This window comes from Ambystoma mexicanum, chromosome 1p (genome assembly GCF_040938575.1).
Source record: "Ambystoma mexicanum isolate Mex_15411 chromosome 1p, UKY_AmexF1_1, whole genome shotgun sequence".
NCBI lineage: Eukaryota > Metazoa > Chordata > Amphibia > Caudata > Ambystomatidae > Ambystoma > Ambystoma mexicanum.
Window position 1 is genome coordinate 230,405,047 of NC_090921.1, and position 7,670 is coordinate 230,412,716.

At 43.1% G+C, this 7,670-nt stretch overlaps 1 non-coding gene across 1 annotated transcript; it reads right to left on the reverse strand.

Annotated features, from left to right (window-relative positions):
• Positions 1-6,345: 6,345 nt before the first annotated feature.
• On the reverse strand, positions 6,346-6,418 carry TRNAV-AAC (transfer RNA valine (anticodon AAC)). The gene has a single exon. It is a non-coding gene; the product is annotated as a tRNA-Val (tRNA).
• Positions 6,419-7,670: the final 1,252 nt, after the last annotated feature.

The following is a 7,670-nucleotide window of genomic DNA, read 5'->3' on the forward strand; positions in this document are numbered from 1 at the left end:
CATCTACAAGTCCATGGGCTAGTCCAGTGGTACTAGTACAAAAGGCATGATCCAAGGAGTTGAGATTCTGTGTGGACTATAGAGCTCTTAATGCAGTCACCACGACTGATGCCCATCTTTTACCTAGGACAGATGAACTGGTGGATAAACGTGGTTCAGCCAATTTCCTCAGTACATTTGACCTAACCTCAGGCCTTTGGCAAATAGTTCTGACAGACCATGCCAAGGGGAAAACAGCCTTTTGCCCCCCAGGAGGCCTCTACCAGTTTAAGGTTATGCCTTTTGGACTAAGAAATGCACCTGCTACATTCCAAAGGATGGTACATCATGTTCTGAATGGGATGGAGGACTTCTGCATGGCATACTTGGATGACATTGCAGCGTTCAGCCCTACCTGGAAAGGACAGCTTGACCACCTAGGATATGTTTTGCAGGCTCTAGAACAGGCCCATCTGACCATAATGGCAAGCAAATGTCAAACTGGTCAGAGTAAAGCGGTCTACCTTGGACATGAGGTAGGAGGAGGTGAAATAAGGCCATTGCCTAGCAAATTACAAGCTGTACAAAACTGGGCCACCCCTACTTCTCAACCCCAAGTGAGAGCCTTTCTAGGTCTCACAGGTTACTCTATGAACTTCACTGAGAACTATGGGACCATAGCTTCTCCCTTGAATGTGATCTCCTCAGCCAAATTCCCAAGAAGGTCAGGTGGAATGAGGAGTGCACTAATGCATTTGAAGGACTTAAGAAAGCCCTTTGTGAAGCTCCAGTCTTAAGAGCGCCTGACTACAACCATCCCTTTATTGTACAAACTGATGCTTCCAATACAGGTATAGATGCAGTTCTGAGTCAGCTGGATGAGAAAGGCAGGGCACACCCTATCTGTCTCATCAGTAGGAAACTGAAGGACCCTGAAACAGGGTGGGCAACCATAGAACGTGAATGTTTTGCCATTGTTTGGTCTTTAAAGAAGTTTCGACCATACTTGTGTGGATCTACCCCGAGAATTGCTGCAGTCAGTTTCTTCATGTGCACCAAAAATAAGAATTCAAAAGCATCCTGGTGCAGCACTGCTATGCTGAAAACTCAAGATTTCTAACTGAAAGAGAAAATGTTCTGTGTTTAAAATGACTGCGCACTGATGCTATTTCCATCTTTTCAACATTACACAGTTTGGTTGCAGATAAGACATATTCATGGCCATCTATCTTCAGGTTATACACCAGCAAAGAAGGGCAGTCCTCCATGAAAGGCATTATGTTTTCAAGTAAAATCTATGAAATAGCAGAGAAATTCACATCAGGCCATACGGCAAGCGTTGTACTTTTGCAACAAAATAACAAAGGCAAACTCTTCACAAGAAGCTCTCTCTCTCCCTTTGCTTATGTCAGTTTCAAAGAACCGTTGTTTTTGAACAGGTTCCTGTGTGTTAGAAATGTACCCGAGCTATTGAAATGTTCAGAATAAATATACGAGGAAAACCTCATTTGTAAAGTGACATCCAAGAAAAATGAACCCACGTGTAAAACGGTGCTTTTGCCAAGCAGGAAAATGCCTTTTGAAAGTGAAATGTTAAAATGATGCCCTGTGCTTGCACAAAATGTGATGGAAGATGGGGGGGTTTCTCTAAAATATACATGATATTTATTCCCAAAAAGACTTGGTTTCTGTTTAAAGAAAGAAAAAAAAATAACTTAGAGACCAGCAGTACAGGTTTGGCAGGCGCTGACTTCAAAATTTCCCTGCCTCCCATGGGAACAGAATTACCTTCCCCAAGTGGACCAGCCCCCTGGGCACATGAAGGGGCCAAGGTGTGCGATGTGGCAACCTCGCCAGACAGAGCGGCATTGCTGCAGCATGAGACAATGGACTACCCTGGCACAGAGGTGTGAAATCCTCTGACACCTCTCCTCAGCTTCAACTGCCTAGGATCAAAAGGGAGTCATAGCAGCCCCATGTGTCAGGATGATCAGTGAAGGACATGTGGCTGGGGGATTGAAAAGACTGCCCACTTTTTGGAACAAAGCCAGCCCACTTGATTCAAGAGACTTTTCTATGAAGACATTTATTTACGCAATCTAAAGAAGCAGTAATGTAACATTTTGACAGCTTGAATGTAATTTGTGCGCCGTAAAAATAAGACATTGTGGATCATGTTACCATGCGCGGAATGCAAACTCCAGTAAAATGAAATTTCTGGGAAAATCGTACATGACACTGTTATGAAAGTTAAATGCAAATATGCCCAACGCGGTTAGGCTCATGTGTATCTATTTGTAGAATGTTTGATAAAATAGTTTTCATAGAAATTATGAAAGAATGCCAGGAGAACAAAGCAATACCGCACAAACGTGGAGTTTAGACAGAAATGTCCCTTGTGAAATATGGAATCTGCCTATCTAATTTTCCTGATGATGACATTTTTAAATATAAGTGTTCTGCTCCATAACTGATTTTGGCAAAAGGAACTTTGGTAGAACAAAGCACATTGTAAAAACACACACACTAAAACCGAGTCACTTCCTTCAGTCCAAACTGCTTACAAGGAGGCGGTGACAGTTACAGCTGACCTATCCGATTTAGAGGTATGTCTAGCTTAGTTCTGCCCACACAGTAAAAATCCTCTGATGTCATCCGGTCTATATAAGATGGAGACAGACAGACAGTTAGGACATTCAAAAATCAAGATTCAAGAAAATCCAGCATTCATAAATCAACAGCCAGAGTTCCAGACCTTCCACATTCACCCTGCAAGATTCCAGATTCCAGTGCTAGGCCAGGGGTAGCTGATAGCAAATCCATGCAGAACCTCTTACCCAGGCTGAACCTCTAATCCAGAATTAAACCCTACAAAAATCCCAATAATTCAGGGAAAAGGGGGGAAAGGCTGTGAAACCCTTTTTGGGATTATCCAGTGACCAGACCGGCTTTGCCCCGCTACCTGCTTTGCCCAGCTGATGCACCCCGCTGTCTAGAGTGACCAGACTAGGCTGAGCCGTCCCACTGCAGGAGATCCCGCCACTGTCTACAGTGACCAGACTAGGGCCAGCTGTCCCACTCCAAGAGATCCCACCGCTGCGCAGTGACCAGATCTTGCCTCACTGTGCAGAAACCCGGCTCACTGTCCAAACTACCCCATTCAAGGCTCTTTGTAAGTATTTCCCTTCCACAGTAACCAAAAAACTGCATCCTTTGCTTTGTTGCCTGGTATCATGTCCAATCCCATAGAAATCCTATAAATACCCTGTCAATCTGGAAAAATGAATACCCTTCATTTGAATGAAAGACATAACTTGATGGCCGTGGGCCAACTGTCTTATGCACCAAATTATAGAAATATAAACTGCCATGCTTGACCGAAGAGCGGCCATTTTAAATGTAGCAAGAATCGCCATTTTGTTTGTTAACCATTGCTCATTGCTTTCTGTCTAAAAACTGCTTTGCAGCTTGCAATTCTTGCGAATTCTGCTTACTCTGCTCAACTGTTAACATTGTTGTCTGAATATGAAAGGACAAGGTCGCGGGACTGAAGAGTTTGCTGAAACTCCTCATGAGTAGCCCAGAGAGGAATGCCCACGCTCCCTCTCTGTAGCCTTGGGAGGAAGCTGCAGGGCATTTAATCACTTCACAGCTGCCAGCCAGTCTCGTACGATGGTAGAATATGTTAGAATAATACAGTTAAAGGCTTGAATTATGCTTCTCTTACGGCCCCCCTTCGCAAAACCCTTTAGAACGTGTCGGCTCCCAGGACACGAATAGTACCTCATAGATAGCAAAGCTTGGAATGTGGCTCTTCCCCCGTGTACAGATTGCTTCCAAGAACAGAACCACCGTGTTCTAAAAGATGTCTCCGCACTTTCTAAATTGCACATTGTTACTAGAATAGACATCGAAAGCATTATAATCGTCATACTCGTCGGATATGTCCATCGTCATCCCGAGTTCAAAGGAACTTAATACAGAGGGGTGTTGAACATGACTTTGCTGATTGTATGATATGCATTTTGTATATATGCAACTGATGTACGTAATTCGCTCTCTTGCGTCCCTCGAGGTCTAGGAAACTCACGCCGCGGGGCGTGAGATCAGAATTGGCCAATTGATACTATCTTTTGCTTGCGATAAACCCTAGCATTGGGAATTTGAAACCTTGTGTCTGGCGCATCTTTTCGTGTATGGTCATTGCCTTGTTTCCATAGCACGAGGGACCCCTAGGAGCCCATTTCAACCCTGGTAAAATCCTTAAAATTGTTAGAATCCTCTGTGTATCCTGTCCTTAGAAAATCTGTGTTAATCTCCATGTGTTAGCACCATTCTTTCCAAATCATTTCAGTCCGTTGTATAAGTCCTTAGTACTATTTTGAATACATTAATTAATTCCCATATAGAGCTGAATGCGGCATGGATAGGTTGACCTTGCAAGTAACCTCCTTGCGTTTAATCTAGCCAATAAAAATATAATTGCAGTAAAATAAATCCTTTTTCTAACAAAACCGAGTTGCCTGTGAAAGTGTTTCCCTTTTTAAAACCCGATTTCCTTTCCCTTTTATAATCCCATAATGTCATCCATCAAAGTCACCCTTTCACTTTCATATCATACCTGCTATGTGTCTTTGTACCTTAGCTTTAAAACCGCACCCCGATTTTGTCTGTTTAGCTCATTTTCCAAGCCGTTTTGCTATTTTAAAGACGTGAAATGTAGCAATTGCAATTTTGCCACGTGCGATTCTTGCTGCACTGTGTTTCCTTCCAAAGTCGATTTCCTCAACAGTATGCCCGTTGTTAGTACCATGCCTTGTAGCTTGCGAGTTTTTTAGCTTCTTTGATACAGCCACACACATTCTTGCCTTATCCGTTCAACCGCACATGTAAAATCACCTTTCAGTAATTCCGAGTGCCCTTTTGCTAATTTTTCAAGGGAGCTCAATCCGATTTTGGCCTCCCATTCAGGGGCGGTAGGCCGGACATTCAATCCTATTTTTGCATAGTATACGTGACTCCTTGCTACTTCTCTCCACCCACACAAAACTTGGTTAACATGGGTTTGAAGGAGTGTTGCAGGGGGAATGCTTAACTCTGGTGCCATTTAAAAGCACTACCCAAAAGTAATCTTGCTTTCTTTCAATTGTGCATTGTGTCTCTTATGTTAGAAGGTTAAACAAAGTGTACCCTATCAATTTATTGTGTCATTATCACCTTACTGGTGATTGCTGCCCTATATTGAATGTGTTTGATTTTATTCATAATTAAAAATAAATAAATATTTAATTATTACACACTGGGCCTCATTATAATGTTGGCGGATACGGTATGAACGGTGGCGGTAAGGCACCGGCACCGTTCAAATCGTACCGCCGAATTACGAGTTCTGCTCGCGGGTGTCTGACAGCCCGCCAGGTCTGACCTGTTATCAACGGTGCCGGTGCAACCGTATACCGCCATACATCTGTGTGCTGCAGCATACGTTTATAAAATAAACTGATACTTGCATGTACAAATGTAAGAACGTACTGATAAAGACAGGCATGTACTAGCACATAGGTACATAACATGTGCTGCCACATCCATGTATGCACTGATACGTGCAGACATTAATGCACAGCCACAAAAGGAGCATGCATTTCCACCACATGTACACATGAATGTACTCAAACACACAGACAATACTATTTTGACTCACACAGACTTGAATGCATTGCCATCTAGAAATATACACATACTGCCTCTTAAAGACAAAGTTATGCAATGCCAGATGAAGACACGGGAACACAAACACAAAAGACAGGCATGCACTCCTACCTACACACATGTGTGGCTGCATATACATGAATGTTAATGTTAAAGGATATTTATACCACACCCTATCACCACCGTAGTGACCCCAGGCGCTCTGGCGGATCTGAAAGGACTGCTACATTTCCACATACTGTTGCAAGGGATACTATCACAGTCACACATGTACTGCAACATGCAGATGTTATTGTACTTCAAAGTGAATAAAGATTGTGTGACCACACACCGTTTTGTTTACTAATGGTAATGGATGCGAGCATAAAGTATTGGACTGTGTCTGCGGTAGGGTAGTATGTTCTTGTCTGCATCACTACGTTTTATAATTGCGTGGGGGAGGCAAACGTGCATTTTGCAGAACTTGTGGTAACGCTTTTATTTTAGTCCCTGGTGACATACAGCACAGAAACCATCAGGTGTCTCACGTGTACTTTATTCAAAACAGCAGGCATAGTGTAGAATGAACATCAATTTTACCATAATTTCCTTTTTTGCTTATCTGAAAACATTAACAGCAATATTTAACATAATTTGTTTGTCAGAAAACGAAAACTGTGTTTCCGCCCGGTCTCGAACCGGGGACCTATCGCGTGTTAGGCGAACGTGATAACCACTACACTACGGAAACCCATGGTACGTCTGACATTCATATACATAATTGTCTTATTTATTGTGCAATATGGGTAATGTTGTCACAAGGAAGATGTATTTTCTACGAATTTAAGCTGTTTCATTAAGGTATTGCTGTAGGGCTGCTTGTGTGCGTTATGGACCCTGTGCTGTACATTTCAGCTTGTTTCTGTCGTTTTTGTTCATGACCTGTCCTGCATTCTTTTGATTTCATTCGTCATCCTTCCTTCCTTATATCCTTTCGCTTCCCTGTGCACAGCACACCAAAACAGCTGGCGACTGCTTAGACGATCGTGCACTTCAAAGTTTTGCACACTCCTCTTCCCATCAATAACACAACCAAAGGCTACTTAGGTACTGTTGGGAAAAACACAGCTAGTTCTTTATCTTTCTGACAGGTTTTATCTTTCCATGGTGTTGTTGGATGCCAATGCTGGGCCTCATTACTCTAGTTTCTCTGGTTTAAAGCGTAGTCACAGGTTGGGTTGCTTCTTGATCTGTGTTATCTTGTCACAGTAGGGTTGGTTTCACAGGGTCAGCGCGTTTAGCATGATGGGCCGCGGGTAGAGGTGGAAAGGATTTGCAGTTATGGTAGCAAGTTTCTTTATTAGTGGGTTTGTGTTCTGATCCAGTCCTTGGTAGAAAATCCTGTTTAGCTTTGCAAGATGTGTATTAAAAATTTTCTCTCCCCAGCTCTCAGTGCAGGCCTGATGGTCTTGCAAAAAGTGGGGCTATCCTCTGGTCATGTTTTATCTTTTGAAGTGTCCTCTGGTGTGTTTCTGCACAGGTGCTCCATGCCAGAGAGTCAAATGCCAGGGTGGATCAAATAATGGCCTTGCAGATGTTGACATTATTCTGGCTAGGCATGGACCTTGACTTCAAAAGTGGGTACAGCGCTGCAAGCTTGCTAGAATCGTTCTGTTGAGTATTTTCAATGCGGCTCCTCCAGGTAAGCTTTCTGACCAGGGTCTCTTCTAGGTTGCGGCTGCTGCTCTCCTACTTCATGTTATCTCCATTGAGGCTGAAGCGCGGGTGCTCCTTGATGTTCTTTTTGGTGGACAGCATAGCAGTAGTCTTGGTGGTGTTCAGTGCAATTTGCCAGTCGATGTACCAGGTCGAAATTTTGTCCAGTGATTTTTCAAGGTTCTTCTCCACTTCCCTTTCCCTGAAAGACTGTGAGATGACTGCAATGTCATCTGCATACTGTGCCAGGTCTATTTTGTGGAGATCTATGGGGATATCATTGGTTA